Raw genomic sequence first — 16,903 nt, 5'->3', positions numbered from 1 at the left:
ATTTTAAGTTAAAGGGAAACTATCAACACAAAAATAAATCAGACTTCTAAGGCCAATGTTCCTGTTTCATGTAGGCCAATTATTTAGGAACTTTATTGTTTGTCAAAAGAATAATGTTTAATTTTTTGAGTTTTAAGTGTTTATTGTATAATGTATGCCTTGTAATCAAATAATTTCTTAAAATGCAAATAAATAAAAAATAATTACAAAAATACATAATTGCTATTATCTTAAATAATGTTTAGGTTTCAACAATCTTAATGTTAATTGTAGACTCAAACCCAGTGTTACATTTAACAAAGACATTAAAAAAAAAAAGTATGAATATAAAGTCTTAAGCCACTGGATGACATATATAACTCAGATTTGAAAATGAATCACAAATGAAGTGATTTGTTTTTTTGTGAAGGCACAGCGGCCTCTCGCGGCTCCCTCCCGTCAGTGTCTGAGCGCGTGAGCCCGACGTCTCCGCCGGCTGACGTCACGCGGCCGCGGCTGTCGGAGGAGGCGTGTCTTTGTTCTGCTGCAGCGGAGAAATATGACATGGGGATGAGCGAGAGAGAGCGAGAGAGTGAGACAGCCTGCTAGGAATTAACGTTTCGTCAGAGGTCTGGACTGAAAACCTTACGATGGGGAGTAATGACTGAAAACACAACGGTAAGAAACAGACCTGCTTTCTTTTGATTTGTTTCCACATACACAGCTACAGGCCGATTCATGGCTTATTCCATAGTGAACACAATAGGCTACCACTGCAGACAGGTGCACCTGCCTTTATGCGAGTACGTGCTTCGATGCATTCAACTTCAGTTTCCGTGCGAATAGCTTCTTATTTTAAGACGAAGAAAAAATGCATCGAGACCACACATCTCATCGACGGTTTGTGATGAGATCGAAGCCGGAGTTCAATGCTGTAAACATGGATGTTCTTCAGTCTGTGTGCTTAGTCACAGACCTTTGTGATGTGGGAACATACAGTAGCAATGTAATATAAATCTGAGACAGAGTCTATTGTGATGGATCCTAAAACAAATATTAGCTTATTGAGGCTATAAAGCCTTGAAGGCTATTGTTCCTTTTTTTTTACAGACATGGAATATTAATCATCACATGTCTTTTGGGCCAGATGGCTTAACATGTAGATGGTGATTGAATACATAACAGCTTCATGTCACAAAGTAGATCACAGCTTTAAGCTATCTGTTTATCTTAAAAAATGGAAAACCACACAATAACTGCAAACACACTGCCTGGTCTAATTCTGGTGCCCATATAGGCTACGTTATTTTTTATTGTTGGCCTGGTTTACAATATCTACTACGCCTGCCTGTAAAGATGGTGAGGCCACTAAGCCATTGGTATGGTATTTTTAAAACCATAATCATATCCCTCCTTTCAAAGACCTACATAATATAACCTTTAATCTATCATTAATATCAGATTATATTTGAGCTGGGTACAACCCTCGTGAAATGAACTGTGCCACCTAATCATTTGGAAGATGATGATTTACATCAAATCAACTTGTTTGCTACCCTCACATTACAACTTATTCTGGCACCTATTAATGCTCTGAATGCTTCACTTGGGTCTGCAAGACGGGCAGCAGACAGCAGTCGAGTCTGATTTTGAGACAGCCTGAATAGTCGGAGCAGAGCTATAAAGCAGGGCCCGTAGCTCCCAGGCCAAGCCAGGCCGTGCCATGCCATGCCAGCTCCACGGAGGGCTTCAGTGCAGCAGGGCACAGGGGAGAGGGCGCTTGGCACCTGATCAGGTACCACAGAGAATTCTGTTCCTGTCACTGGCATTTAGCAACAGAAAAGAAGAGCAGAGATGACGGTTGTTGTTGAACCCAGTTGGGGTTTCATGTCACTCTGGCAATGCTGCTTTATCAAAGTGCTGCTGATACAAAAGAACATTCCTTTGCAACATCTGTGCAAGTTGCCCACTACAAACTACCAACTGCTACTTCTTCAAAAACCTATAACGGAAATGTTACACTCATAAGTTATCATGTTAAAAAAACACTGGCAATATTAGAACACTTAAATTGACATGTATTTGTATTTTACACCAGAGGAACCAAGCAGCAATGGTGTGTTTTTCTGGTATAATTGAACAGGAATCAAAACAAAAGATAACATTAATCATCTTGTGGGCCCTTAAAAATCTCTCCAAATGGGCTTACAGTAAATCTCCAATCTCCTTTGAAAGAATTCCATGTGTCCATGCCCGATTCTCCTAAAGTTTAGTCCTCCAGAGGACATGAAATGAGTCAAGTGCCCATGGCAATCATGGTCCAATCACTGCACGGCTTTGAAGTGGGCCCTGTTCTTCAGACATCTCTACAGGTGGGGGTAGCTATGTTAAGTGTTCTGTCTGCAGGCAGAGGGAGGTCAGCTGGAGGCCATGGAGGCAGGCACAGAGCCTACTCTACTCACATCAAAATAGGGGGGGGTCGACCTTTCCTCAGCCACTGCTCTGTGATCATACGTGAGTCTGTACAGTGCTCTGGCCTTGATGTTGGACAGATACTTCAAGAGAAACATTCTAAAATATGTTTGTGAATATGTGATATACCTTCAAATCACAGACAAATTAAGTCGTAAGCCTCGTGCCATAAAGCTGTAATAAATCCACCAGTATTCCCTTATACGCTGTGGGAAGACTTCAATCACAGAAGTGTTATAATAAGTTTACTGCGGGTACCACTAAACCATTAATTATGACCTTTTTTTCTAAATAGTGAATCTAGATTTGACAATGTTTGCAAGGTCAGATCTTGGGTTTTACATTTGCTTGTTTTTTATGTCTGAAGAAGTACGGTACCCTACATGGCTCGTAAGCACAGTCTTAAGGGAGCTATTGGTTTCTGGAAGGAAGTTTGGATGCATGGACTTTAGCCTGTTGTCTTCTTTGTAGGTTTATGGAGCCAAAAAACCTAATTTGAGCAACAATGAGATAATCTAGATCAGTGGTTCTCAACTGGTGGGTCTTCGTCAATAAATCGCGACCCACTTTTGGGTCACGATTTATTGACGAAGGAAAAAAGTGGGTCCTGAGGCTTGACCGGTTGAGAACCACTGATCTAGTACTATTTTACCCTTAATGTTGTCTGAATGAACACCTTCTTCTCTTTTTTTAAATCAGCTTACTCATTAAACAAAGTGACATGAACGATCAAGGCACACTCCTCGTTTGAACTCATTGTATTTCAAGTTAGAATTTGGGGGGCTTTCCCATTAACCTAATCATTAGGTTCCCTTAAAGTGGACCTATCATGCTATATTTGAATAATATAGTGTAGGACCATACCTATATAAGGCATATTTATACTTTTTTTTTTTCAAAATACCAAACAGATCATGCATTTTAGCCATGCCTCATTTTGCTCAATTTGACATTTTTTAGCTCTGGATTTACAAGGGCTGATTCAGTGAGAACAGCACCATCTACAGGCCTGGCATATGTACTACAGCGTCTCCAGTGCTTTCGAACAGCAATGGTCGTGGCTGTCTCCTCCTGATTGGTGGAGTTGGCCCAATAGCCGTAGTGCCACCGTCCTGACGTCAGGACAGTGTTCAAATCTGGATCAGTTTTTATCAGATCCGTTGCAGCCCCTTTTTTAGAGATTTGGGTATGGAGGAAAATAGAGAGGGTTGTGTTTTCTGACACTTGGTGAGTTCCCTGGAACACCGGGGACACATATTCATGTATAAAAGACGTACAAAAGTGCATTTTGCATGATAGGTCCCCTTTAAGCTATCATCTAAAAGTCAATAGATGAGTTCTGTTTTGAGGTGCATTGGCTTCAGAATCAATCACAACAGCTGCTATTTGATTGAGCACCTGTTAAACACAAAAGTCATTCAAATAAGTGCTGTTTGATAAATGTACTTACACTTATCTAACTATGAACTCTACCTTCCATGTGTGAATTTGTACTGTTATTTTATTCCAATACATTGGAAACGTTTATTATAGCATTTATCAAAATGCATATAATAATGGCTATAATGGTGTGACAGGGATAGTGACCTCTGAAGCTTGATGTTTCTGAGATGAGTCGGTATGTACACATTTCAACAGTTGCACACATTGTTCACCTATGAGAAGGTGCGAGAAAATGACATATAGGTGACAAATAACTTTTCCTCAGTCGTTATCCCAGCGAGACACAGGCAGCAACATGTGCCGGGTGTTTTTTTTTGCCAAGCAGATATCCTCTGACAGACATAGCTTGTGTATGGGTGGATGTACGTGCGCTGCACCTCCTGCACCTAATTGCATTTGTGTTGCCTCTGTTGTCTGGAGCGGAGTCTGGGAGCAGGCTGGCTGCTGTCTGCCAGTGTAACATTCTCCCCATAAGGCCAAGTGCGCACCGCCATCCCCTGTCCTGCCTCAAATCAGCAAGGGAACAGTTTCTAAATCAAACAAAACACTGTTGCACAGGATACCCTTGGGGACTAGATTTAGATTCATGCAGGCCCACATCGTAGGTCATTTTCATTCATTCAGAAAAAGAGGTCAGGCCTCAAAACCCAGCTGTGTGGTGGAAACTCTGTGAATCTCCATTTTGTTTCACAGTTCTTTTTCCGTTAAAGGAGATATTAAAAGGGAGATGCAGGTTACACGCTACCCTGAGAGAAAAAAAGAGCAGTAGAGCTGTTGTTAGGCCTGTTAGTCACTGTCAATGCCCTTTCTTTCATACTAAGATAAGATTCAGCACATCTCATCAAACGTTTAAAAGAACCTATTCATGGAGCATTGGAGAGTAAATGTGCCCTTTCTCAGCTGTATTCCTATCATCTTCATTGTCTACTTCCTGGTGATGGAAGAGAGAGACAAATCAGAGACTTAAAATGGTCAAGAACGATATTTTTTTAAAACTATTGATGAAGGTTTGCAGGGAAGTTATTATGATGTTCTTTGCTAAACTGCACATACATTGAAAGTTGTATTCATTTCACAAGAATATGAAGTGGAAGTCTGCTCAGATTATTTACCCTGCAGCAGGTTTCTTCCCACCACTTTTTGTATCTCTCCCACACACTCTCACAACCTTACACCTACACACTTTCTCCACTGTGGGGTCAGGACCCTGAGGGAGGTCATTTCACATATAGATTGGGTTGTTGGAAATGTCCATGTGTGACTGATTATTTGATATAAGAATAAATCAGATATGTTTGAGAAACCAAACCAAATCATTCATATTATTTATACAATCTATTTGAATTCCGTGATGCTTTTGGATATAGCGCAGGTACGCCATCTGTCATTTTGCTACCTTAGTGCGAGACCTAGTTATGGTTGATTTAGTGACTCTTACTTCTTTAACAGGAAGTGTGGTTTAATACTACACTATGTTCCTAAAGAAATTGCAAAGAATATAAACAAATATCCAGGTAATATTTTGAGCAGCATCTGTGCCGTAGAACATCAGTAAATCACTTATAACCATATCTGTTAGGTATTAAAACCTTTGAAGTATAAAAGGGAGACCTGATTTTGTTTTGCATCACCAGCCAGTATAACATAATGTCAGTTACTGATACCGTTATACATACATCCTCCGCATTGCACCCACTCCCACTGAATGCCCTCTCTGTGGGAGCACTTGAGGCCAGCTTGGAGAACAAATATCGTACTAAGTTACTAAGTACAAGACTTGATTTCTGCCACGGTCAAGCTTCCTCAGTGGGCACAGTTTGCATGCGAGATAAGATTGACTGCAGTTAGCATCAGTTCCATCGGTATGACATTGTTGTTCCCTCAGCCAAACCACAGTAAAATGCCGGAAGCACTCGGGCCATGCGGTTAACTTAATGTTTTCTTGTAGCTTACTTTACCAGGTCTTTAATTGTCAGACCACAATAGTCAGACGTGCATTTGGTCCTTTTCCTCTGCTTGGTAAAAGTAAATATTGTAGTGCTGAGATCATTACTCTGATTTTAGTCTCTCTGTTTGAGCAAACCATTTTTCGTAATTACCGGCTACTTAGCTTGAGTCTTAATAATTCTTAGCTTTAGAGCATTGTACTACTAACTTTAATGTGAAAACACTGGCCATGGTTAACATTTTAATACATATTGTATTTCAGAATACTCTGAAAGAGTTAATTTGAAATTCAGACATTATTTTTCTATTAAATGGTGCATCTGAAGCTGCATTTATATTAATATAAGGATGGGTATATAACCTTTTTTTCTAAATCTGCAACTGTGCATGTAAAATAGAAACTCAGTGTCGTACATAATGGCAGCCCACTGCTCCTAACACTAGGATGGGTCAAATGCAGAGAAACCGTTTCGTTATAGTACCTGTACTACTTAATGAAAATAAGTTGAATCTTCAATCTTCAATAAGGCCAATAGACTGAATAATCAAATTCAATGACATTTTAAAATGTTTTCCTTTTTTAGAGAAAATGCAAATAGATTTTCCCTCTTTCTAGTGAATTTTTATTTTTCCCAAAACATGAGAAAAAAGTTTGATATGTAATTCTTTATTGACAAAAAACAATAATGGCTAAGAGGGCTTCCGAAGTGGCTGATCAAATCACAAACAGTTGAAAACATTCAGTTAGAAAGGAAATGTAAAACGTGGTTTGACATGGAGAATACAAGCCATGCCATTGCCTATGTGCATGTATTTCTTTATATGTGGTAAATGGATCCACACAACAGTCTAAAACAAAGGCGGTTAACACCCATATTGCAACTTAAATTGCCTCACTAGTGGAACTCAGAAAATGAATGGCATCTTAATGATCACACAGATGGGATGGCACATAGCACTCTAATTATCCTTTCTAACAGAACAAAACTAAAACACTATCATTAATTACCTTTTAAGCTGCCGTTTGTAATATCACCATATTCTGACAGTACGGCACTTTACCGATAATCTACAAAATAATCATGTTCTTCCGCTTCATTGCAAAACAGATCAGTCTGAGCAGTCATTAATGCAGTGCCAATCGCTGCTCGTGAATTCCAATTTGTTTCTGAAACTTATATTAGTTTACTGTTTAGCAGTAAAGTTAGCTTCACAGTTTGAGCTCAGTTCACGAGGAGTGATTGACACTTTGTCAGAGACTTCTGGCTCTGATTGGGTTTGAAACTGTTGCAAATGCCATTAGTAGCACTGGGAGGAGACCCAGATATGTCTACATATGAGTTTGAGCAAATAAAGCAAATATATGTTTTATGAAAGTGGCCAACTGCAGCTTTAAGTGACTGCACCTACCTACACATTGCACTTCTTGTTGGTATCTCACCCCTTTTGATATTTCAACCTTTTCTGGGTATTGCTAAATAAAGGATTCTTAAGGAATAACTTTACTAATTCAGTAATTTAGATAATTGGTGACTAATACAACATTGGTAATAGATAATCTGGTATAATAAGAACATATTTGTAGGAACCTGCTGGTTTATATGTTTTCACGTCCTTTTCTTCAGATACTATATTAAGAACAAGGTTGTGTGATATTGACCTCTCTACCTACTTGAGTGTATCGACGCACAGTCAATCCACACTGCACAATAACGATATTGTGAGACGAAGAGCCTGAGAAATAACAGGTGTCAAACAATCTCTCCAAGTGTTTCCTTTCTTATTGGATCTGTGGAGATAATGAAAGTCTTGTATGTGGGGGTCATCGCTGCGGCATGATTGAAATAGAGTTTCACCTCAATACAATTATTTCCTTGAATCTCTTTACATCTAAGATGCTCATTTAAAAAAAAGCTTCCACTGAAGCAGATCTAGCCAACCCGACATTCTGCTCTGCTTTGCAGTAAATGCGGTTTCACTGAATTTTCTTATCACGAAACCTAATTGAAATAATCAGGTTGACAAGAGAACACAAAGTACCTGTTTTGCTGCTTTGCTCAGCTGTGTGTGTGTGTGCGTGTGAAGTTGTGGATTCAAAAGAAACATCATTATTATGTACTGCATACCTTTGGGCTGACATGTAAAAGGAAACAAAAAGTATATTCACAAATATCTTCAATAGTTGAGCATGTAGGACTTCCGCCTGGAGAGGATGGTTTCTGTGTGAGAGGTGACCCTCCCTCAGCACAAACTCAAACAGGAAACACCAGCTGTCTTCAGTTAGGCGGTCTGTATATCTCAGGTTGGTTTAGAAGTTAAGTATTCAGAGAGCAGGCAGTTATTTTTTGTCTGTTCTGTGTTTCTGCAAGGTCATAGCTTCCATGCTTTTAACTCCCATGTTCATCCATGTCATCTGACACTAGTGTAATGTTTATCCACTGCACACTTCTTCAAATCAACAGAAAGGCTTTGGTCTCGAGTCACAGCTGTCTGCTTGTGGCATTTTGTCGCAAAGGGCTCGGTCGGGAAAAAGCGGTATTGGCTGCTGTGGTATAGGGGCTGGAGAGACTGACATTTTAAGGGGTTACGATCTTAGGGGTCTGTGCCCCTCAGCAACCAGCTCTTTGTTTGGGTGCAGGCAGCGAACACAGCTGAGCTTGTCTGGACTTTAAGCTCAGACAGAATGATTATCAGTTGTTTTGTTTCATTGATTTATACATTGTATTTTTTACTTTAAGGAAATATGAATTGCAGGATATTTGATGAAGCAGTAAAATGTATCATTTTAATGGCACATTCAAACCCTGAGCTTTTAAACTTTCTTACAGCAACTGGAAGGTTTTCTCATGTCCCTCAGGTGCAGTGTTCATGCTGTCCACTGCAGCATTAATTTAAATGTACCTCAAATATTAATGCGATGATGCATTAGAGCCAATTGACAACGGCTCTCCCCTCCATGCATATGCTGTGCTGGCAGTGTGCAGCGCAGCAATGAGATGCAAAGTGACATTATTGCCTCCAGCAGCATCTTTCCCGCAGCATGCGAGGGGCCTGCTGCACAGACGTCTGGCTTTTCTTTGAGTTAAGAAAAGGATTGAGGAAGAAACTTTTAGTTCATGGCTTGATTGCAGAAATGTCCTAGAGGTCAAGAGTTTGGAGGGTCTCACTCTCTTTATGTCTCGTGTCATTTGGTGGTTGGCCTGACATGTAACTGAGTCTTTCCCCCCAAACATCTCAGCTTTCGTGCTGTTGGTCTTTGAAATGTCTTGCCACTGGAGGCAGGGGCTCAGAAGTAGATTTTCCATGGTGTCAGGGTGCTCTGAACTCGGCAAATACTTTTCATATGTGGATCCTGAAGACAGGGGAAGTCCTAAAGTGAATCAAGCACAATGGAGGGACTTGGCACATGTGATGACAGGAGAGAGGGACGGACATTGATGGAGCTCTCAAAAATCAAAATGGCCTAACTTGATGAGCATGGTGAAGAGCGTTCAGTATATGTCGTCCCGGGCAGTGATTGAAACACGTCATACATTCCACAGACCCGCCTATAATATGGTCTAGATGGCGACGAATATGCATCTACAGGAGGAGGAGGAGGAGGAGGAGGAGGAGGAGGAGGAGGAGGAGGAGAGATTGAGGCTGACTGACTGACTGATATGAAGGCTGAATAGCAAGTAGAGTTTCCAGTCTGCATTGAAATTCTCTGATTGAATCTTGTGCTCTCAAGCAAGGATTTTGAAATATTGGAAGTGCTTAGTTTGTAGTTTGGTGAGACATTATAATATCCCATTACATGAATTTTCCATGCCTCTTAAGTGTGCTGTGTTATGAAGCACGCTAATGGATTGTGTTGATTACTCAGTACTGATGCAAGGTGGAAATGATTTGTTTCCATGGAATCTTTGCTCAATTGTTTCCCTAACATACGTTACCCGAGTCTGATGTAACAGTGTTTTTACATTGCTGTATTTCTGCCTTCATTCATTGAATTACATCAGTAAAAATTGTGCAACAACTATGGTTGAAACGTTCTGGTTTTAGTGTATCCATTTCCTAGTAATAAAGTTGCAAATAGCCATTGTTTCAGTGAAAACAGGCTTTTTTTTCTGACCGTAAGCGAGAGGGTGGCTTGACATTTAGCTGTGAGTGTGCACACTGCACAGGCATGTGAATAAGTACTGGATTGAATGGCGTCTCTTATTAGTCGTCTGTGTTTTGGCAGCCCTTTATGGCAGCACTTGCTCTGTTGGCTTTGAGATTGGTAAACACACCGAGGGCCCAATGAGTAGCGAACATGCAATGTGTAAGTGTTTTGGCACACACACACACATGAACACATTTGCGTACTCACCACTCGGGCACACCAGAGACAGATCATGGGGTGTTTATCTTCCAGTGTTGCACACAGCAGTTTGAGTCTGTGAGTGCTTGGCCCTGCTAACTGCAGCAATGCTCACACACATGGTGATGAAGCTCAGAGCTGTGTGTCCGAGCCAGAACAGAAGATTTTGTTTTCTGCCTGCTTTAAAGAATCCAAAATATATTCTGTCCAGCAGAGGAGGGATCTGACTCCCTTGAGGTTTGAGTAACTTAATTTGTATTTAACCAAGAAGCCCAAATCTTAACTGGACAGGTCTTTTGACACTGTTTTGTAGTAAGGGCTCAGGTTTCAGGTCTTAAATATCCATTCGATACTGGCTGTACTATCCTGGAGAGCTTTGGAGAAACATGCATCAGTCAATCTAGTCCACTGTCTCATATCTAATAATATTTGAGTATACTGTTCCTTTTTTATTCATTTGTATCTACAAGCTGAAAAATATACAGTTCCAGTATTTAGCCTTTAATAAATATCACGTGGCAATGGCATCTGTACATTTGCATTAATTAGACATAATTCATACAATCTCAGCAATAAGTATCTCTGGTAATCTATAGTAAAACTGTTTCAAGATTAAGACATTTCCTCATTAAGAGCAATCAATCCAAAACATATCATTATTATTGGATGGCAGATAAAACACATTTGATTGTCAAATATGTGAAAAATGCCTGTTACTTGCCCATTATGCCCAAATGGGGATGACTCCAAAACCCCAGTGATATCCAAAAAGAGAAAGACAGAAAAAAGCAGAGCAATTTAGTTGCACATCAAATTTCTGTCAATCAAGTAATCCATTAATCAACCAATTGTTTCATTCTAAATAAATAATAAATAAACAATTCATTGTTCACTATTAAACTAAAAAAGGACGGAAGGTACGACAACAGGATTTACTTTGTGCTCATTCTATTTTGTCTTTTTTCCTGATTGGCTGATTGAGTCACAACAGCAATCACAGAAGTTTGTGATTATGTACAAAACAAAATGTTGATTGTTTCCCATTTCCCCCCAGCTATCTTCAGCTAAGAGTTTTGTAGGTAAAGAACCATCATTACATCTTATAGTTTATTGATTGCCTTTTATCTTTGACAATAAGGGGTGTAAGTTATTTACTTGAGCAACTTGTCTGCTTTGCTAACACATTCATAGAAGAACAATCATCTTAAAAGAAAGATACCAGTGTTTGACAGTAGCATATCAACAAATAGCCTCACAATATGATGCTATTTAGTGTATCAAATAGCATCATATTGTGAGGTGTTTCTGCTCAGGAAACAAAAAAGGGTTGTGGAAAGCTTTCATTGAAATCAGAAGTCTAATTATAAGCAGACAAGGCTGGTTCATGGAAACAAAAACATAATTTATAAGACTCCTGGAATGCATTAAACATAAATATATGATACCTAACAATGTGTAAACAATTGATTTTTCCTTAACAGCATCAGTATTTCCTGCTGTAGCATAAATCCACTTGGAGCGCTGGGGTGTACTTTGACATTAAAATGAACTCACATTTGCAAAATAGAAGCTGCTTTTTAAAAGTGTATACAAGAGAACCGTTGCATATGTACTCACTGCTCTTAACATTACCATTAAATGGACAATGCTTCTGGACCATATTCCAGTTACAGAGGAGAGGCAGTGTAAAGAGTGTGTGTACAGTATGTTCACCTCCCACCTGCTGTGTATCTGCCTTGCATGTGGGCGATCATGGCTCACTATGGAGACAATTATCTCAGCTATAACTCATTCTATTACTGTCAATGACTGTGTATGTACACGTAAGAATAGCCTGGGGCAAATCTGCATGTAGTAATGGTTATGGAAAATAAATTCTGTATTCACAAATTACCTTGTGACGGTGGAAACTGCGTGTATATCAATTTTCCTTTAAAGTATTCAGTCTTTTCACACTTTCTGATCAGCCAACATGTCTACTGGTGGTTTAAAGCGTCAAATAATGAACCTAAAAGAGGAAGTAGTGGGCGGTTATCTTTTGTACAGCATTAGCATCGAGTAAGGGGTTTTTAAATTCCATTCTGCTTGAGGCAGGGTCAAAACCAGCTGTGGTTATAAGCTTTTTATTTATTTATAGTTTCACTAGTTGACAATAGATCTCTGAAAATAGGTGGATTATATTGAATCACCCTGCAGTTGAAGAAGTCACACAGGTAGGATGAAAACAAACTTGACTGACAGCTGCAAATGATTGATGGTTAAGCTTTGGTAAAGAAAAACAAGACTGAGGTACGGCATTTTAAATGTCACTTAATAAAAAGTTGTCTTTTCGTACTTTAAAAATCAGCACCGTAATGCTCTCAGCGGGGTAACTCACACCGCTCCCGGGGGCTCATTTATAATAGTCCGTTCTGCTTTTGTGCTTGCATCTAAATTACGGCTGTTATTTATAAGGAAGAAATATTTGAGCTTGCATGTTTAGAGTAGGAGTTTTATTTATGTCATGTCGATGCCTAAAGCAAAATAATGTGAAATTAATTTAATACTGTTTCGATGCAGTGTGTTGAGCAGTGCTGAGTGTACAGATGATTAAGAAACAATTCTTTGTTTTCTCACTGCCTACAAACGGGCCTTGTAAATATTAAGGGATGAAGGCCGAAGGCTCTCTGGTCGGTGGACCATAGGAAGCAAAACAGGCAGTGCGTGTGAGCACAGTTGTGAATACACTAAGGAGAATACACAACTTTGCTCAGTTACTCATACGTCTGATGCTCAGCAGCGTAAAAGAACGATTGTGAGAGAGTGAAAATGTGCACGGCGACACGTTTCCCCCGTGGTCTAAAACTTAAGTGTTTGTAATTTCGACCACAAGATCAAAGATGCAGACTAAAGTAAACAGTGTGTGTTTATCTCATCAACCAATATCCTCACACACACTCTAACTTATAACCAAGTGTGGAAACATGTAATGTAACTTAGCGGCAATTTCAAGAGCCTTTCATAAACTCTAAAATCTGTTATTCTCCTTTGACTGATTTTTGTAATAAAGTATTTGCTCTTAATTAATTAGTACTGAAAAAAATATGTTATATAAGAAGTATCTAGGACACATCATGAAAATACTTCATTAGTAATAATCTTGCATTAAAAAATATAAGTTAATTTACAGAGCTTTTGGCATTAATACTTAAATTGCAAATGATTTTACAATAAAGACTTTTATTGGAACATTTCAGTTTTTGTGTTGTTTACCCTGTAAGTTATGTATTATTATATTTATCGAACGATTATAAATGTAATCTATAAGAATGCTACATATTTTGAAAGCAGATCACATATATTTTACCAAAAATCTGAAGTAACTAGCACACTTCAGCTGTGAGGTAAAAGTGACAATGCTAAAGTAGAATAGAATAAATGGAAATACTCATGTAAAGAACTTGATTACTTAAGTACTGTACTTGGGTAAATGTATTTAGTTGTAAGGTTTGCGGTCTGATCCCCTCAAGCTCCTCATGCCCATGTGTCGTTGAGCAGTACACTGACAAGTCCCTTTGGAAAGTCAAATGCAAAATGTAGTGTAAATGTAACTTTTAAACTGGTTAGCATGGACCTTTTTAGTTTTGACTGTTACCCAGACAAGCTTATTTTTTAAGTTACGCTTTATAATTTTCCAACATAAGTCATTTTATTTTTACTTGAGGACAATATTAGCTGAGTAACTTCTACGTGAGTTTTATATTCATGATTTATTTCAGGCCCTGCTGAACACCATTTGTTATACTGTAGCCATTACTAACATGTTGGCCTCACAGTATTGGTTGAAGTAGATTTAGTTGTTTCACTGTTGTTCGTGATGGTTCAGGACAAATAATAATAGTTGTAAAGAGTCAGCGTTAACTGTCATACATTGTATACAGTTTGAAAGACTTGCTGTCATTTTAGGTGAAGGCCTGTTCTGATCTCAATAAGTATTGCTGTGTCTAACGTCGCTATGATAGATTGCACCAATAAACAGACACATACAGTATGTGAACATTTTTACTGTTTGTGTGAATTATGCATGACACTGAAGGATATTTCAGTCCCACTTAGGAGGGCTTTGACGCTAACCCTTCAGCACTCGCAGTGTTCTGCTGAAAGGGTGGAGAGAGGCGTCGGCCGGTGCGATCCGCCGGGACTCTGGCAGAGTATCCTCTGAGTTTCCACTGTTGCTCTCACACTCTTCTCTCACTGTCTCCATGTGAGTTTGTCAACACACACTAATATCCCCTATCTCTCTGCCTGCTGTATCATGCAGGATCATTCTATAACACAACAACAACAACACTGACCTTCTCCCCTGTTTACCGGCATCAGCAAAATTGCGTTTTGTGACGTAAAAGCAAAGATTGTGAGGCGTTGCACTTTCTTTACCACGTCAGTGTCACATAAACACCTGCATCTTAGTGTGGGAAGCTAAAAAATGTGATTACGCCATCAGAAGGTGGGGGCTAAGAAAAAGTGCTGCTGCTTTTAAGTGCTGCTGCTACCTAAAATGTAGGCTGTTTGAGCTGTTTAAGGGAATGTTTATGAAGAAGAAATGAATCAGCTTTAAGATCTTACAACAGCTGCCAGGTGTAGTCGCAAAAAAATCCTGTTCTCAAAGTATTCAAGCATGACATCAAGTGATTATATTACATTTAAGTACAAATTAATTAAGAAGTTACTCTTTTTAAATTATAATCAATAATTTCATATTGGCTTTTTAAGAGCGATGCTCTGTCAGTCTGATGAAAAGTCAGTAGACCAAGGGATTTCTAAATTACTCATGATATAAGTTATGGCCTGAGGGGTAATTTTGGATTAGCATATTAACACTGATTCAGTCACAGGTGTGTGTCGGTCGGGTGTTTTTACAGCAGCTTCAAATTGAACTCAGTCAATCAGAACAAAGGGCTATAACTTTTGTTTCAGGGTTATAACAATCGTGTGTGTGTGTGTGTGTGTGTGTGTGTGTGTGTGTGTGTGTGTGTGTGTGTGTGTGTGTGTGTGTGTGTGTGTGTGTGTGTGTTGTGTGTTGTGTGTGTGTGTGTGTGTGTGTGTGTGTGTATGTGTGTGTGTGGTGTGTGTGTTGTGTGTGTGTGTGTGTGTGTGTGTGTGTGTGTGTGTGTGTGTGTGTGTGTGTGTGTGTGTGTGTGTGTGGTGTGTTGTGTTGTGTGTGTGTGTGTGTGTGTGTGTGTGTGTGTGTGTGTGTGTGTGTGTGTGTGTGTGTGTCGTGTGTGTGTGTGTGTTGTGTGTGTGTGTGTGTGTGTGTGTGTGTGTGTGTGTGTGGGTGTGTGTGTGTGTGTGTGTGTGTGTGTGTGTGTGGTGTGTGTGTGTGTGTGTGTGTGTGTGTGTGTGTGTGTGTGTGTGTGTGTGTGTGTGTTTCAGGGTTCTCTGCATTCCCGCTGTCATTCTCTCCTCTGCTGCCTCTGAAACCATGAACTAGAGCTGCGTCTGGTCCGGACAGTCCCGTGGTTCTCAGATGGCTTCTCAACCACCCTCAGCAAACATACAGAAAGTAAGTTTGATAAATAACAAATAATGCTGAGTCACACTCATCCACATCGTCACTGACAGCTGTTCAATAACATTTAAAGGGATGAGGCTGGAACTATTCGCTGATTAACAACACATCACATGAAAAGATCAAAACCAACAATGAATGTATCTATTTGTTGAAGTATAACTTGTGTAGGCATTAGGGTTTATAACTGTGTGTCATAGACCTCTGTTGTTGTTCACTATTAAAGAGACACAAATGATGCTGCATTAGGTAACATGTTCCTTCATCAGGATGGAAAAGGCACTGTGGTCTATTTTGAGTCAAGCCCACATACATCCTGTCCTGATCATTACTCAGCTCTTTCAATGATGTAAACAAAGCAATAACAACCTTAAAAGATATTCCATTACAGTCTTGAATTCAAAATGTTGGCAGAAAAACAATTAGCATCAAATTGCAAGTATCAAAAGTGAAGCTGTTTGTTATGCCAAAGAATGGCTCCAGTCATTCTGTTATATACAGTATTATATTATTGCATTATTGTTACTGATAGATTATTATGGTAATAGCATTTTACTTCCACGGTGTGATTTGACAAGCTGGAGATAATTTGAACTACATTATATACTATAAGGTTAATTAAATTGTTACAATGTGTCGTATTTAATAAGCGGATGGCATGTTTTGCATATACAATCTTCATCAGCAAATTGACTAGTAATTATAGCTGTCAAAATAAATGTAATACATTTATAGTACAAGACTTCTCTTTAAAAATAAAGAGGAGCCAAATTAAAAAGTAATATCAAATGACACTTACATTACCAATGTACATTAGTACGGAGCTAAATGTATTCAGTTAGATTCTACACTGCTCCTATTGACATAAATGTGTTCTAGTATACCGAATGCGTTTTAATTTAGATCCATATTAACTCCTATTTGAATAACATTTGTGGAAACTACATTGGCCACTATTTTTAAAGTAGGATTTTGCTTTAATAAAAACTAAACAATATATTATTGAACTGTTTTTAAAATATGTACATGTAGTCTAACAAGAGCGTCTGACATTGCAGGGGATTTGGAAAGTTTAAATAGATTGCATAACTCATTGTGGTTGTTTTGTGGGATTTGTGGAAAAGAAAATAGACAAACGTCAGCCGTGTCCTTAGAAGGAGATATTTTTC

At 39.0% G+C, this 16,903-nt stretch overlaps 1 protein-coding gene across 1 annotated transcript in view; it reads left to right on the top strand.

The window, feature by feature from the left end:
* The first annotated feature begins 560 nt into the window (after positions 1-560).
* otud7a (OTU deubiquitinase 7A) overlaps positions 561-16,903 on the top strand; it is a 37,822-nt gene continuing 21,479 nt past the window's right edge. Inside the window, 2 exon segments of the mRNA XM_034141679.1 lie at positions 561-657; positions 15,599-15,728. The gene's annotated coding sequence lies outside the window, so the exon portion shown is untranslated.

Source organism: Trematomus bernacchii, unplaced genomic scaffold (assembly GCF_902827165.1).
Source record: "Trematomus bernacchii unplaced genomic scaffold, fTreBer1.1, whole genome shotgun sequence".
In the NCBI taxonomy this organism is placed as follows: Eukaryota; Metazoa; Chordata; class Actinopteri; order Perciformes; family Nototheniidae; genus Trematomus; species Trematomus bernacchii.
This window is presented reverse-complemented; position numbering and strand designations above follow the sequence as displayed.